The following is a 16,576-nucleotide window of genomic DNA, read 5'->3' as shown; positions in this document are numbered from 1 at the left end:
TGTGCAATCTGCATTCAAACAAAATTTGACAGGTGCATAAGTATGGGCACCATTATCATTTTCTTGTTTTAAATACTCCTACCTACTTTTTACTGACTTACTAAAGCACTTTTTTTTGGTTTTGTAACCTCATTGAGCTTTGAACTTCATAGCTAGGTGTATGCAATCATGAGAAAAGCTACTTAACCCCTTAGTGACAGAGCCAATTTGGTACTTAATGACCGAGCCAATTTTTACAATTCTGACCAGTGTCACTTTATGAGGGTATAACTCTGGAACGCTTTATCGGATCCCGCTGATTCTGAGATTGTTTTTTCGTGACATGTTGTACTTCAAGTTAGTGGTAACATTTCTTCGATATTACTTGCGATTATTTATGAAAAAAATGGAAATATGGCGAAAATTTTTAAAATTTTGCAATTTTCAAACTTTGTATTTTTATGCCCTTAAATCAGAGAGATATGTCACAAAAAATAGTTAATAAATAACATTTCTCACATGTCTACTTTACATCAGCACAATTTTGGAAACAATTTTTTTTTTTGTTAGGGAGTTATAAGGGTTAAAAGTTGACCAGCAATTTCTCATTTTTACAACACCATGTTTTTTTTAGGGACCACATCACCTTTGAAGTGATTTTGAGGGGTCTATATGATAGAAAATAACCAAGTGTGACACCATTCTAAAAACTGCACCCCTCAAGCTGCTCAAAACCACATTCAAGAAGTTTATTAACCCTTTACGTACTTCACAGGAACTAAAACAATGTGGAAGAAAAAAATGAACATTTTACTTTTTTTTGCAAACATTTTACTTCAGAACCATTTTTTTAAATTTTCACAAGTGTAAAAACAGAAATTTAACCACAAATTTTGTTGTGCAATTTTTCCTGAGTACGCCGATACCCCATATGTGGAGGTAAACCACTGTTTGGGCGCACCGCAGAGCTTGGAAGTGAAGGAGCACCGTTTGACTGTTTCAATGCAGAATTGGCTGGAATTGAGATCGGACGCCATGTCGCGTTTGGAGAGCCCCTAATGTGCCTAAACAGTGGAAACCCCCCACAAGTGACACCATTTTGGAAACTAGACCCCCCAAGGAACTTATCTAGATGTGTGGTGAGCACTTTGAACCCCCAAGTGCTTCACAGAAGTTTATAACGTAGAGCCGTGAAAATAAAAAATAGCATTTGTTTTCACAAAAATGATTTTTTCGCCCACAAATTCTTATTTTCACAAGGGTAACAGGAGAAATTAGACCACAAAAGTTGTTGTGCAATTTCTCCTGAGTACGTCGATACCCCATATGTGGAGGTAAACTACTGTTTGGGCGCACCGCAGAGCTTGGAAGTGAAGGAGCACCGTTTGACTTTTTCAATGCAGAATTGGCTGGAATTGAGATCGGATGCCATGTCGCGTTTGGAGAGTCCCTGATGTGCCTAAACAGTGGAAACCCCCCACAAGTGATACCATTTTGGAAACTAGACCCCTTAAGGAACTTATCTAGATGTGTGGTGAGCACTTTGAACCCCCAAGTGCTTCACAGAAGTTTATAACGTAGAGCCGTGAAAATAAAAAATCTCATTTTTTCTACAAAAATGATCTTTTTGCCCCCAAATTTTTATTTTCACAAGGGTAACAGGAGAAATTAGACCACAAAAGTTGTTGTGCAATTTCTCCTGAGTACGTCGATACCCCATATATGGGGGTAAACCACTGTTTGGGCGCACCGCAGAGCTTGGAAGAGAAGGAGTGTCGTTTTACTTTTTCAATGTAGAATTGGCTGGAATTGAGATCGGACGCCATGTCACGTTTGGAGAGCTGCTGATGTGCCTAAACAGTAGAGACCCCCCACATATGACACCATTTTGGAAACTAGACCCCTTAAGGAACTTATCTAGATGTGTGGTGAGCACTTTAAACCCCCAGGTGCTTCACAGAAGTTTATAACGTAGAGCCGTGAAAATAAAAAAATCGCATTTTTTCTACAAAAATGATCTTTTTGCCTCCAAATTTTTATTTTACCAAGGGTAACAGGAGAAAATGGACCCCAGAAGCTGTTGTACAATTTGTCTTGAGTACGCCGACACCCCATATGTGGGGGTAAACCACTGTTTGGGCGCACGGCAGAGCTCGGAAGGGAAGGAGTGCCATTTTGGAATGCAGACTTTGATAGAATTGTCTGCGGGCGTTATGTTGCCTTTGCAGACCCCTAATGTACCTAAACAGTAGAAACCCCCAACAAGTGACCCCATTTTGGAAAACAGACCCCCCAAGGAACTTATCTAGATATGTGGTGAGAACTTTGAATGCCCAAGTGCTTCACAGAAGTTTATAATGCAGAGTAGTGAAAATAAACAATATTTTTTTTCCCACAAAAAAGATTTTTTTAGCCCCCAAATTTTTATTTTCACAAGGGTAACAAGAGAAATTGGACCCCAAAAGTTGTTGTCCAATTTGTCCTGAGTATGCTGGTACCCCATATGTGGGGGTAAACCACTGTTTGGGCGCACGGCAGAGCTCGGAAGGGAAGGAGCGCCATTTTGGAATGCAGACTTTGATAGAATTGTCTGCGGGCGTTATGTTGCGTTTGCAGACCCCTAATGTACCTAAACAGTAGAAACCCCCAACAAGTGACCCCATTTTGGAAAATAGACCCCCCAAGGAACTTATCTAGATATGTGGTGAGAACTTTGAATGCCCAAGTGCTTCACAGAAGTTTATAATGCAGAGTAGTGAAAATAAAAAATATTTTTTTTCCCACAAAAAAGATTTTTTTAGCCCCCAAATTTTTATTTTCACAAGGGTAACAAGAGAAATTGGACCCCAAAAGTTGTTGTCCAATTTGTCCTGAGTATGCTGGTACCCCATATGTGGGGGTAAACCACTGTTTGGGCGCACGGCAGAGCTCGGAAGGGAAGGAGCGCCATTTTGGAATGCAGACTTTGATAGAATTGTCTGCGGGCGTTATGTTGCGTTTGCAGACCCCTAATGTACCTAAACAGTAGAAACCCCCACAAGTGACCAAATTTTGGAAACTAGACCCCCTAAGGAACTTATCTAGATATGCGGTGAGAACTTTGAAAGCTCAAGTGCTTCACAGAAATTTATAATGCAGAGTAGTGAAAATAAAAAAATATATTTTTTTCCAACAAAAAAGATTTTTAGCCCCCAAGTTTTTATTTTCACAAGGGTAACAGGAGAAATTGGACCCCAAAAGTTGTTGTCCAATTTATCCCGAGTACGCTGATGCCCCATATGTGGGGGTAAACCACTGTTTGGGCGCACGGCAGAGCTCAGAAGGGAGGGAGTACCATTTGACTTTTTTAGCGCAAAATTGGCTGTCGTGTTTGGAGACCCCCTGATGTACCTAAACAGTGGAAACCCCCCAATTCTAACTCCAACCCTAACCCCAACACACCCCTAACCCTAATCTCAACCCGATCCATAATCCTAATCACAACCCTAACGATAATCACAACCCTAACCCCAAAACAGCCCTAATCTCAACCCTAACCATAACCCTAATCAAAACCCTAAATCCAACACACCCCTAACCCTAATCCCAACCCTAACCCTAATCCCAACCCTAATCCCAAACGTAACACTAATCCCAACCCTAATCCAAACCCTAACCCTAATCCCAACTCTAACCCTAACTTTAGCCCCAACCCTAACTTTAGCCCCAACCCTAACCATAACTTTAGCCCACGTCGTCACAAAAAAAGTTCAATGTAACCTTTTTTTTTGTATGTCGCGTCCGCCATTTCCGCGGATGCGTGGCTGTAACTCTGCCCCCTCCTCCCCAGGACATAGACTGGGCAGCGAATGCGTTGAAAAACTGCATCCGCTGCCCACGTTGTGCACAATTTTCACAACGTGCGTCGGTACATCGGGCCGACGCATTGCGACCGCCCCGTACCGACGCAAGTGTGAAAGAAGCCTAAGGCTACTTTCACACTAGCGTCGTACTCGGCCCATCGCAGTGTGTCGGGCCGACGTACCGACGCTAGCGTTGTAAGCGCCGCACAACGGGTGCAGCGGATGCTGTTTTTTCAACGCATCCGCTGCCCCATTGTGAGGTGCGGGGAGGCGGGGGCGGAGTTCCGGCCACGCATGCGCGGTCGGAAATGGCGGACACGTCGCACAAAAAAGTTACATGTAGTTTTTTTTGTGTCGACGGTCCGCCGAAGCACGACGCATCCGTCGCACGACGGATGCGACATGTGGCAATCCGTCGCAATGCGTCGCTAATGCAAGCCAATGGAGAAAAAACGCATCCTGCAAGCACTTTTGCAGGATGCGTTTTTTCTCCAACGACGCATTGCGACGGAAGCCAAAAAACGCTAGTGTGAAAGTAGCCTAACCCTAACCCTAGCCCTAACCCTAACCCTAAATTTAGCCCCAACCCTAACCCTAACTCTAACCCTAACCCTAACCCTAACTCTAACCCTAACCCTAACCCTAACCCTAATTTTAGCCCCAACTTGTCTTCTCCTGCCGGCCGGCAGATGGCAGCAGATGGCGGGCGCACTGCGCATGCGCCCGCCATGATGAAAAAGCCGGCTGGCAGGAGAAGACAGAAGAGGACCCAGGGACCCCGGGTGAGTATGATAGGGTCCCCGAATCCCCCTATTTCTCTGTCCTCTGATGTGCGATCACATCAGAGGACAGAGAAATAACTGATCGCTTTTTTTTTTTTTTTTTTTTTTTTCTGCGGTCGCCGGTAAACTGTTAATTACCGGCGATCGCAAAGCAGGGGTCGGTGCAAACCGACCCCGATCATGTTCTTTGGGGTCTCGGCTACCCCCGGCAGCCGAGACCCCAAAGAACATCCGGGTGCCGGGCGCACTGCGCGTGCGCCCGCCATTTTTTCCCGGAAAAAAGATGGCGGCGCCCATGGGGAGACACGAGGAGCACCGGGGGAGGTAGGTAAGTATTGGGGGGCTATTGGGGGCCATCGGGGACCACATTTCTCTGTCCTCCGATGTGCGATCACATCGGAGGACAGAGAAATTAAACGGCAAATCGCGTTGTTTTTTTTTGTTGCGACCGCCGGTAAACGGTTAATTACCGGCGATCGCAACTCGGGGGTCGGTAAAAACCCCCCGAATCATGTTCTCTGGGGTCTCGGCTACCCTCGGCAACCGAGACCCCAGAGAAAATCCGACTCTGGGGGGCGCTATTCACTTTTTCCACAGCGCCGTTAATTAACGGCGCTGTGGATTAAGTACCCTTAGCGGCCGCCGTTAAAAGGCGTATCGGCGGTCGTTAAGGGGTTAAAGTGGCCACTTGCAAGTTGTTCTCCTGTTTGAATCTCGTCTGAAGAGTGGCATCATGGGCTCCTCAAAACAACTGTCAAATGATCTGAAAACAAAGATTATTCAACATAGTTGTTCAGGGGAAGGATACAAAAAGCTGTCTCAGAGATTTAACCTGTCAATTTCCACTGTGAGGAACATAGTAAGGAAATGGAAGAACACAGGTGCAGTTCTTGTTAAGGCCAGAAGTGGCAGGCCAAGAAAAACATCAGAAAGGCAGAGAAGAAGAATGGTGAGATCAGTCAAGGACAATCCTCAGACCACCTCCAGAGAGCTGCAGCATCAACTTGCTGCAGATGGTGTCACTGTGCATCAGTCAACTATACAACGCACTGTGTTTTTTTGCCGCCATGCATAACGCCTTTTTGTATGACCAAACAACTCAATCTTGGTTTCATCAGTCCACAGGACCTTCTTCCAAAAAGAAATTGGCTTCTCCAAATGTGCTTTTGCATACCTCAGCCGACTCTGTTTGTGGCGTGCTTGCAGAAACGGCTTCTTTCGCATCACTCTCCCATACAGCTTCTCCTTGTGCAAAGTGCGTTGAGACAGCTTTTTGTATCCTTCCCCTGAACAACTATGTTGAATAATCTTTGTTTTCAGATCATTTGACAGTTGTTTTGAGGAGCCCATGATGCCACTCTTCAGAGGAGATTCAAACAGGAGAACAACTTGCAAGTGGCCACTTTAACCCCTTCATGACCTTGCCGTTTTTTGCAATTCTGACCAGTGTCCCTTTATGAGGTAATAACTCAGGAACGCTTCAACGGATCCTAGCGATTCTGAGATTGTTTTTTCGTGACATATTGGGCTTCATGTTAGTGATAAATTTAGGTCGATTATTTCTGAGTTTATTTGTGAAAAAAATGGAAATTTGGCAAAAATTTAGAAAATTTCGCAATTTTCACATTTTGAATTTTTATTCTGTTAAACCAGAGAGTTATGTGACACAAAATAGTTAATAAATAACATTTCCCACATGTCTACTTTACAACAGCACAATTTTGGAAACAAATTTTTTTTTTGCTAGGAAGTTATAAGGGTTAAAATTTGACCAGTGATTTCTCATTTTTACAACAAAATTTACAAAACCATTTTTTTTAGGGACCACCTCACATTCGAAGTCAGTTTGAGGGTTCTATATGGCTGAAAATACCCAAAAGTGACACCATTCTAAAAACTGCACCCCTCAAGGTGCTCAAAACCACATTCAAGAAGTTTATTAACCCTTCAGGTGTTTCACAGCAGCAGAAGCAACATGGAAGTAAAAAATGAACATTTAACTTTTTAGTCACAAAAATGATATTTTAGCGAAAAAATTTTTATTTTCCCAAGGGTAAAAGGAGAAACTGGACCACGGACGTTGTTGACCAATTTGTCCTGAGTACGCTGATACCTCATATGTGGGGGTAAACCACTGTTTGGGCGCACGGCAGGGCTCGGAAGGGAAGGAGCGCCATTTGACTTTTTGAATGAAAAATTATCTCCATCGTTAGCGGACACCATGTCGCGTTTGGAAAGCCCCTGTGTGCCTAAACATTGGAGCTCCTCCACAAGTGACCCCATTTTGGAAACTAGACCTCCCAAGGAACTCATCTAGAGGCATAGTGAGCACTTTAAACCCCCAGGTGCTTCACAAATTGATCCGCAAAAATGAAAAAGTACTTTTTTTTCACACAAAATTTCTTTTAGCCTCAATTCTTTCATTTTCACATGGGCAACAGGATAAAATGGATCCTAAAATTTGTTGGGCAATTTCTCCTGAGTATGCCGATACCTCATATGTGGGGGTAAACCACTGTTTGGGTGCACGGCAAGGCTCGGAAGGGGAGGCGTGCCATTTGACTTTTTGAATGGAAAATTAGCTCCAATCGTTAGCGGACACCATGTCGCGTTTGGAGAGCCCCTGTGTGCCTAAACATTGGAGCTCCCCTACAAGTGACCCCATTTTGGAAACTAGACCCCCCAAGGAACTTATCTAGATGCATAGTGAGCACTTATAACCCCCAGGTGCTTCACAGAAGTTTATAACGCAGAGCCGTGAAAATAAAAAAATAATTTTTCTTTCCTCAAAAATGATTTTTAGCCCAGAATTTTTTATTTTCCCAAGGGTAATAGGAGAAATTGGACCCCAAATGTTGTTGTCCAGTTTGTCCTGAGTACGATGATACCCCATATGTGGGGGTAAACCACTGTTTGGGCGCACGGCAGGGCTCGGAAGGGAAGGCACGCCATTTGGCTTTTTGAATGGAAAATTAGCTCCAATCATTAGCGGACACCATGTCGCGTTTGGAGAGCCCCTGTGTGCCTAAACATTGGAGCTCCCGCACAAGTGACCCCATTTTGGAAACTAGACCTCCCAAGGAACTAATCTAGATGTGTGGTGAGCACTTTGAACCCCCAAGTGCTTCACAGAAGTTTATAACGCAGAGCCATGAAAATAAAAAATAATTTTTCTTTTCTCAAAAATGATTTTTTAGCCCACAATTTTTTATTTTCCCAAGGGTAATAGGAGAAATTGGACCCCAAAAGTTGTTTTCTAGTTTCTCCTGAGTACGATGATACCCCATATGTGGGGGTAAACCACTGTTTTGTCACACGTCGGGGTTCGGAAGGGAAGTAGTGACGTTTTGAAATGCAGACTTTGATGGAATGCTCTGCGGGCGTCAGGTTGCGTTTGCAGAGCCCCTGATGTGCCTAAACAGTAGGAACTCCCCACAATTGACTCCATTTTGGAAACTAGACCCCCAAGGGAACTTATCTAGATGTGTAGTGAGCACTTTGAACCCCCAAGTGCTTCACAGAAGTTTATAACGCAGAGCCGTGAAAATAAAAAATGTGTTTCCTTTCCTCAAAAATATTTTTTTAGCCCAGAATTTTTTTATTTTTGCAAGAGTAACAGGAGAAATTGGACCCCAAAAGTTGTTGTCCAGTTTCTCCTGAGTACGCTGATACCCCATATGTGGGGGTAAACCACTGTTTTGGCACACGTCGGGGTTCGGAAGGGAAGTAGTGACGTTTTGAAATGCAGACTTTGATGGAATGCTCTGCGGGCATCAGGTTGCGTTTGCAGAGCCCCTGATGTGCCTAAACAGTAGAAACTCCCCACAAGTGACTCCATTTTGGAAACTAGACCCCCAAGGGAACTTATCTAGATGTGTGGTGAGCACTTTGAACCCCCAAGTGCTTCACAGAAGTTTATAACGCAGAGCCGTGAAAATAATAAATGTGTTTCCTTTCCTCAAAAATATTTTTTTAGCCAAGAATTTTTTATTTTTGCAAGAGTAACAGGAGAAATTGGACCCCAAAAGTTGTTGTCCAGTTTCTCCTGAGTACGCTGATACCCCATATGTGGGGGTAAACCACTGTTTGGGTACATGCCGGGGCTCGGAAGGGAAGTAGTGACGTTTTGGAATGCAGACTTTGATGGAATGGTCTGCGGGCATCATGTTACGTTTGCAGAGCCCCTGATATGCCTAAACAGTAGAAACCGCCCACAAGTGACCCCATTTTGGAAACTAGACCCCCCAAGGAACTTATCTAGATGTGTGGTGAGCACGTTCAACCCCCAAGTGCTTCACAGAAGTTTACAACGCAGAGCCGTGAAAATAAAAAATCATTTTTCTTTCCTCAAAAAAGATGTTTTAGCAAGCAATTTTTTATTTTCACAAGGGTAACAGGAGAATTTGGACCCCAATATTTGTTGCCCAGTTTGTTGTGAGTACGCTGATACCCCATATGTGGGGGTAAACCACTGTTTGGGCACACGTCAGGGCTCGGAAGGGAAGTAGTGACATTTGAAATGCAGACTTTGATGGAATGGTCTGCGGGCGTCACATTGCATTTGCAGAGCCCCTGATGTGCCTAAACAGTAGAAACACCCCACAAGTGACCCCATTTTGGAAACTAGACCCCCGAAGGAACTTATCTAGATGTGTGGTGAGCACTTTCAACCCCCAAGTGCTTCACAGAAGTTTATAACGCAGAGCCGTGAAAATAAAAAATAATTGTTCTTTCCTCAAAAATTATGTTTTAGCAAGTAATTTTTTATTTTTGCAAGGGTAACAGGAGAAATTGGACCCCAACAGTTGTTGCCCAGTTTGTCCTGAGTACGCTGGTACCCCAAATGTGGGGGTAAACCACTGTTTGGGCGCACGTCGGGGCTTGGAAGGGCGGGAGCACCATTTGACTTTTTGAACGCAAGATTGGCTGGAATCAATGGTGGCGCCATGTTGCGTTTGGAGACCCCTGATGTGCCTAAACAGTGGAAACCCCTCAATTCTAACTTCAACACTAACCCCAACACACCCCTAATCCTAATCCCAACTGTAGCCATAACCCTAATCACAACCCTAACCCCAACACACCCCTAACCACAACCCTAACCGCAACACAACCGTAACCCTAATTCCAACCCTAATCCTAACCCTAATCCCAACCGTAACCCTAATCCCAACCCTAACCACAACTGTAACCCCAACACACCCCTAACTCTATCCGTAACCCTAACCACAAGCCTATTCTTAACCCTATTTCCAACCCTAGCCCTAATTCCAACCCTAACCCTAAGGGTATGTGCCCACGTTGCGGATTCGTGTGAGATTTTTCCGCACGATTTTTGAAAAATCTGCAGGTAAAAGGCACTGCGTTTTGCCTGCGGATTTACAGCAGATTTCCAGTGTTTTTTTGTGCGGATTTCACCTGCGGATTCCTATTGAGGAACAGGTGTAAAACGCTGCGGAATCCGCACAAAGAATTGACATGCTGCGGAAAATACAATGCAGCATTTCTGCACGGAATTTTCCGCACCATGGGCACAGCAGATTTGGTTTTCCTTAGGTGTACATGGTACTGTAAACCTGATGGAAAACTGCTTCGAATTCGCAGCGGCCAATCCGCTGCGGATCCGCGGCCAATCCGCTGCAGATCCGCGGCCAATCCGCTGCCGATCCGCTGCGGATCCGCGGCCAATCCGCTGCCAATCCGCTGCAGATCCGCGGCCAATCCGCTGCGGATCCGCTGCGGATCCACGGCCGATCCGCTGCGGATCCGCGGCCGATCCGCTGCGGATCCGCTGCCGATCCGCGGCCGATCCGCGGCGGATCCGCTGCCGATCCGCGGCCGATCCGCGGCCGATCCGCTGCCGATCCGCTGCCCTAGTTCTAACCCTAACCCTAGTGGAAAAAGAAAAAAAAATATTTTCTTTATTTTATTATTGTCCCTACCTATGGGGGTGATAAAGGGGGGGGTTTATTTATTATTTTTTTATTTTGATCGCTGTGGTAGAACCTACCACAGCGATCAAAGTGTACCTGTAACGAATCTGCCAGCCTGCAGATTCGGCGGGCGTACTGAGCATGCGCCCGCCATCTTGGAAGATGGCGGCGCCCAGGGAGAAGACGGACCGACTTCGGGAGGATCGGTAAGTATGAGGGGGTGGTGGGGGGGTGGATCGGAGCACAGGGGGGGGGATCGGAGGACGGGGGGAGCGGACAGGAGCACGGGGGAGCGGACAGGAGCACCGGGGAGCGAACAGGGGGACGGAGGGGGGTACCTGACAGAACGGAGGACTGGGGAGGAGATCGGGGGCGGTGGGGGGGGGGCCAGTACATGATTTCCAGCCATGGCAGATGCTATTGCAGCATCGGCCATGGCTGGATTGCAATATTTCACCATTTTCATAGGTGAAATATTGCAAATTGCTCTGATTGGCTGTTGCACTTTCAACAGCCAATCAGAGCGATCGTAGCCACGTGGGGGCAAAGCCACCCCCCCCTAGGCTGAAGTACAACTCCCCCTCTCCCTGCAGATCGGGTAAAATAGGAATTAACCCTTTCACCCGATCTGCAGGGATGCGATCATTCATCGACGCATAGGCGTCATGGGTCGGGAAGGGGTTAAGTAGCTTTTCTCATGATTGCATACACCTAGCTATGAAGTTCAAAACTCAATGAAGTTATTGTACTGCCACGTACGTAGTATATTGGACAGCGACGGAGTATACAGCACAGAGCCACGTAGTACACAGACTTAAAATAAAAAATAAACATATACTCACCTTCCGAAAGCCTGTTGAAGTCCTGGCCCTGTGTGCAGTGCACGCGGCAGCTTCCGGTCCCAGGGTTGGTATGAGCGCAGGACCTGTGATGACGTCGCGATCACATGACCGTGACATCATGGCAGGTCCTTCTCGCATACCATCCTTGGCACCGGAACCTGCCACTTGCATGGAGCGGTCACCGGAGCGTCGCGAGGAGCGCGAAAGGCGGCGGAAGGTGAGTATATAATGATTTTTTATTTTTTTTATTATTTTTAACCCCTTCACCCCCAAGGGTGGTTTGCACGTTATCGACCAGGCCAATTTTTACAATTCTGACCACTGTCCCTTTATGAGGTTATAACTCTGGAACGCTTCAACGGATCCTGGTGATTCTGACACTGTTTTCTCGTGACATATTGTACTTCATGATAGTGGTAAAATTTCTTCTATATTACCTGCGTTTATTTGTGAAAACAACGGAAATTTGGCGAAAATTTTGAAAATTTCTCAATTTTTATGAAATTAAATCACAGAGATATGTCACACAAAATACTTAATAAGTAACATTTCCCACATGTCTACTTTACATCAGCACAATTTTGAAACAAAAATTGTTTTTTGTTAGGGAGTTATAAGGGTTAAAAGTTGACCAGCAATTTCTCATTTTTACAACACCATTTTTTTTTAGGGACCACATCTCATTTGAAGTCATTTTGAGGGGTCTATATGATAGAAAATACCCAAGTGTGACACCATTCTAAAAACTGCACCCCTCAAGGTGCTCAAAACCACATTCAAGAAGTTTATTAACCCTTCAGGTGTTTCACAGGAATTTTTGGAATGTTTAAAAAAACAACGAACATTTAACTTTTTTTCACAAAAAATTTACTTCAGCTCCAATTTGTTTTATTTTACCAAGGGTAACAGGAGAAAATGGACCCCAAAAGATGTTGTACAATTTGTCCTGAGTACGCCGATACCCCATATGTGGGGGTAAACCACTGTTTGGGCGCATGACAGCTCGGAAGCGAAGGAGCGCCATTTGACTTTTCAATGCAAAATTGACTGGAATTGAGATGGGACGCCATGTTGCGTTTGGAGAGCCACTGATGTGCCTAAACATTGAAACCCCCCTCAAGTGACACCATTTTGGAAAGTAGACCCCCTAAGGAACTTATCTAGAGGTGTGGTGAGCACTTTGACCCACCAAGTGCTTCACAGAAGTTTATAATGCAGAACCGTAAAAATAAAAAATCATATTTTTTCACAAAAATTATCTTTTCGCCCCCAATTTTTTATTTTCCCAAGGGTAAGAGAAGAAACTGGACCCCAAAAGATGTTGTCCAATTTGTCCTGAGTACGCTGATACCCCATATGTGGGGGTAAACCACTGTTTGTGCGCATGGGAGAGCTCGGAAGGGAAGGAGCGCCGTTTGACTTTTCAATGCAAAATTTACAGGAATTGAGATGGGATGCCATGTTGCGTTTGGAGAGCCACTGATGTGCCTAAACATTGAAACCCCCCACAAGTGACACCATTTTGGAAAGTAGACCCCCTAAGGAACTTATCTAGAGGTGTAGTGAGCACTTTGACCCACCAAGTGCTTCACAGAAGTTTATAATGCAGAGCTGTAAAAATAAAACAAACATTTTTTCCCACAAAAATTATTTTTTAGCCCCCAGTTTTGTATTTTCCCGAGGGTAACAGGAGAAATTGGACCCCAAAAGTTGTTGTCCAATTTGTCCTGAGTACGCTGATACCCCATATGTGGGGGGGAACCACCATTTGGGCGCATGGGAGGGCTCGGAAGGGATGGAGCGCCATTTGGAATGCAGACTTAGATGGAATGGTCTGCAGGCGTCACATTGCGTTTGCAGAGCCCCTAATGTACCTAAACAGTAGAAACCCCCCACAAGTGACACAATTTTGGAAAGTAGACCCCCCAATGAACTTATCTAGTTGTGTTGTGAGAACTTTGAACCCCCAAGTGTTTCACTACAGTTTATAACGCAGAGCCGTGCAAATAAAAAATATTTTTTTTTCCACAAAAATTATTTTTTAGCCCCCAGTTTTGTATTTTCCCAAGGGTAACAGGAGAAATTGGACCCCAAACGTTGTTCTGCAATGTGTCCTGAGTACGCTGATACTCCATATGTTGGGGTAAACCCCTGTTTGGGCGCACGGGAGAGCTCGGAAGGGAAGGAGCACTGTTTTACTTTTTCAACGCAGAATTGACTGGAATTGAGATCGGACGCCATGTCGCATTTGGAGAGCCCCTGATGTGCCTAAACAGTGGAAACCCCCCAATTATAACTGAAACCCTAATCCAAACACACCCCTAACCCTAATCCCAACGGTAACCCTAACCACACCTCTAACCCAGACACACCCCTAATCCCAACCCTATTCCCAACCGTAAATGTAATCCAAACCCTAACCCTAACTTTAGTCCCAACCCTAACTGTAGCCTTAACCCTAGCCCCAACCCTAGCCCTAACCCTAGCCCTAACCCTAGCCCTAAACCTAACCCTAGCCCTAACCCTAACCCTAGCCATAACCCTAATGGGAAAATGGAAATAAATACATTTTTTAAATTTTTTAATTTTTCCCTAACTAAGGGGGTGATGAAGGGGAGTTTGATTTACTTGTATAGGGGGGGTTTTAGCAGATTTTTATGATTGGCAGCCGTCACACACTGAAAGACGCTTTTTATTGCAAAAAATATTTTTTGCGTTACCACATTTTGAGAGCTATAATTTTTCCATATTTGAGTCCACAGAGTCATGTGATGTCTTGTTTTTTGCTTGACGAGTTGAGGTTTTTATTGGTAACATGTTCGGGCACGGGAGATTTTTTGATCGCTTTTTATTCCGATTTTTGTGAGGCAGAATGACCAAAAACCAGCTATTCATGAATTTCTTTTGGGGGAGGCGTTTATACCATTCCGCGTTTGGTAAAATTGATAAAGCAGTTTTAGTCTTCGGGTCAGTACGATTACAGCGATACCTCATTTATATCATTTTTTTATGTTTTGGCGCTTTTATACGATAAAAAATATTTTATAGAAAAAATAATTATTTTTGCATCGCTTTATTCTGAGGACTATAACTTTATTTTTTGGCTGATGATGCTGTATGGCGGCTCGTTTTTTGCGGGACAAGATGACGTTTTCAGCGGTACCATGGTTATTTATATCCGTCTTTTTGATCACGTGTTATTCCACTTTTGTTTGGCGGTATGAGAAAAAAGCGTTGTTTTTTGCCTCGGTTTTTTTTTTTTTTACGGTTTTCACTGAAGGGTTAACTAGTGATATAGTTTTATAGGAGGGGTCGTTACGGACGCGGCGATACTAAATATGTGTACTTTTGTTTGATTTTTTTTTATTTAGATAAAGAAATGTTTTTATGGGAATATTTTTTTTTTTCTTTATTTAGGAATTTTTTTTTTCTATTTTTTTTACACATGTGGAAATTTTTTTTTTTTACTTTTTTACTTTGTCCCGGGGGGGGGGGGGGGGGGACATCAGATATCGCTGATCTGACAGTTTGCACAGCACTCTGTCAGATCACCGATCTGAGTTCCAGCGCTGCAGGCTTACCAGCATCTGCTCTGAGCAGGCACTCGGTAAGCCACCTCCCTCCCTGCAGGACCCGGATGCCGCGGCCATTTTGGATCCGGGCCTGCTGCAGGGAGGAGAGGTAAGAGGCCCTCGCAGCAACGCGATCACATCGCGTTGCTCCGGGGGTCTCAGGGAAGCCCGCAGGGAGCCCCCTCCCTGCGTGATGCTTCCCTGTACCGCCGGCACACCGCGATCATATTTGATCGCGGTGTGCCGGGGGTTAATGTGCTGGGGGCGGTCCGTGACCTCTCCTGGCACATAGTGCCGGATGTCAGCTGCGATAGTCAGCTGACACCCGGCCGCGCTCCCCCCATGAGCGCGGCCGATCGCGCTGGACGTACTATTCCGTCCTTGGGAATTAGGGCCCACCCCACATGGACGGAATAGTACGTCCAATGGCAGAAAGGGGTTAACATTAGATCTTTTTACTATTGATGCTGCATAGACCGCATCAATAGTAAAAACTTGGTCACACATGGTTAATAGTGGCGGTGACAGAGTGAGTTACTCGCGGCATAACGCGGCCCGTTACCGCTGGCATTAACCCTGTGTGAGCGGTGACTGCGGGGAGTATGGAGCGGGCACCGGGCACTGACTGCAGGGAGGGACTAATCGGACTGTGCCCGTCGCTGATTGGTCGCGGCAGCCATGACAGGCAGCTGGCGAGACCAATTAGCGACTTGGATTCCATAACAGACAGAGGCCGCGACCAATGAATATCCGTGACAGACGGAAGTGACCCTTAGACAATTATATAGTAGATAGATATATATATATGTGTCTCACTGACATATACACATATATAGACTGTATATATGTTTTCACGAATATTTGAGCCCATGGATCGATTACACGTCCATTTTGCAAGCCGGCGAGGAAATCTCGCCGTACGGATGCCATATGGATTACATACATAAGATATGCTGCCACACCCTGCCTATGGATAACATACAGAACACTGGTTTGGGATCATTTCTTCGTATTGCACATGTAAAATACGGACCGTATTTCCCTACGCTGAGTGTGACGCCACCGGAGACCTGCAGACCCCGCAGAAGGCGAGCAGGGCCGGTTTTAGGCAAAGTGGGGCCCTAGGCAAAAGTTTAAAATGGGGCCCCAAATGCTAACATATTGCACCAACTGAAACATTTTGGTTGTAGCTACATGCGCTGATTTCAGGCCACTAAACGAGCGTGATCAACAATATTGAAGTCATTCGCCACTTGTTTCCAGCCTCTTTACACTGGCTGGGGACAGAATGATCACTAGTAAATCAATCTGTCCCCATACAGTATCATCTTAGCAGAATATCTGCAGTTTTAACTGGGCGATGTGCTGATGAGAACAATGATTTTTGTTCCGGCATATACTGTACATACATACACCGTACATACACAGATACACATACCGTACATACATACAGACATACACCTTACATGCATACACACATACAGTTATATACACATATAGTATACACATACCGTACATACATATACCATACATACACACAAATACACATACATACACCGTACGTACACACAGATACACATACAAATACAGTATATGCAAACACATACATATACCATACATACACAC

The sequence above is a fragment of the Ranitomeya variabilis genome, chromosome 2, assembly GCF_051348905.1.
Source record: "Ranitomeya variabilis isolate aRanVar5 chromosome 2, aRanVar5.hap1, whole genome shotgun sequence".
NCBI classification, from domain to species: domain Eukaryota; kingdom Metazoa; phylum Chordata; class Amphibia; order Anura; family Dendrobatidae; genus Ranitomeya; species Ranitomeya variabilis.
This window is presented reverse-complemented; position numbering follows the sequence as displayed.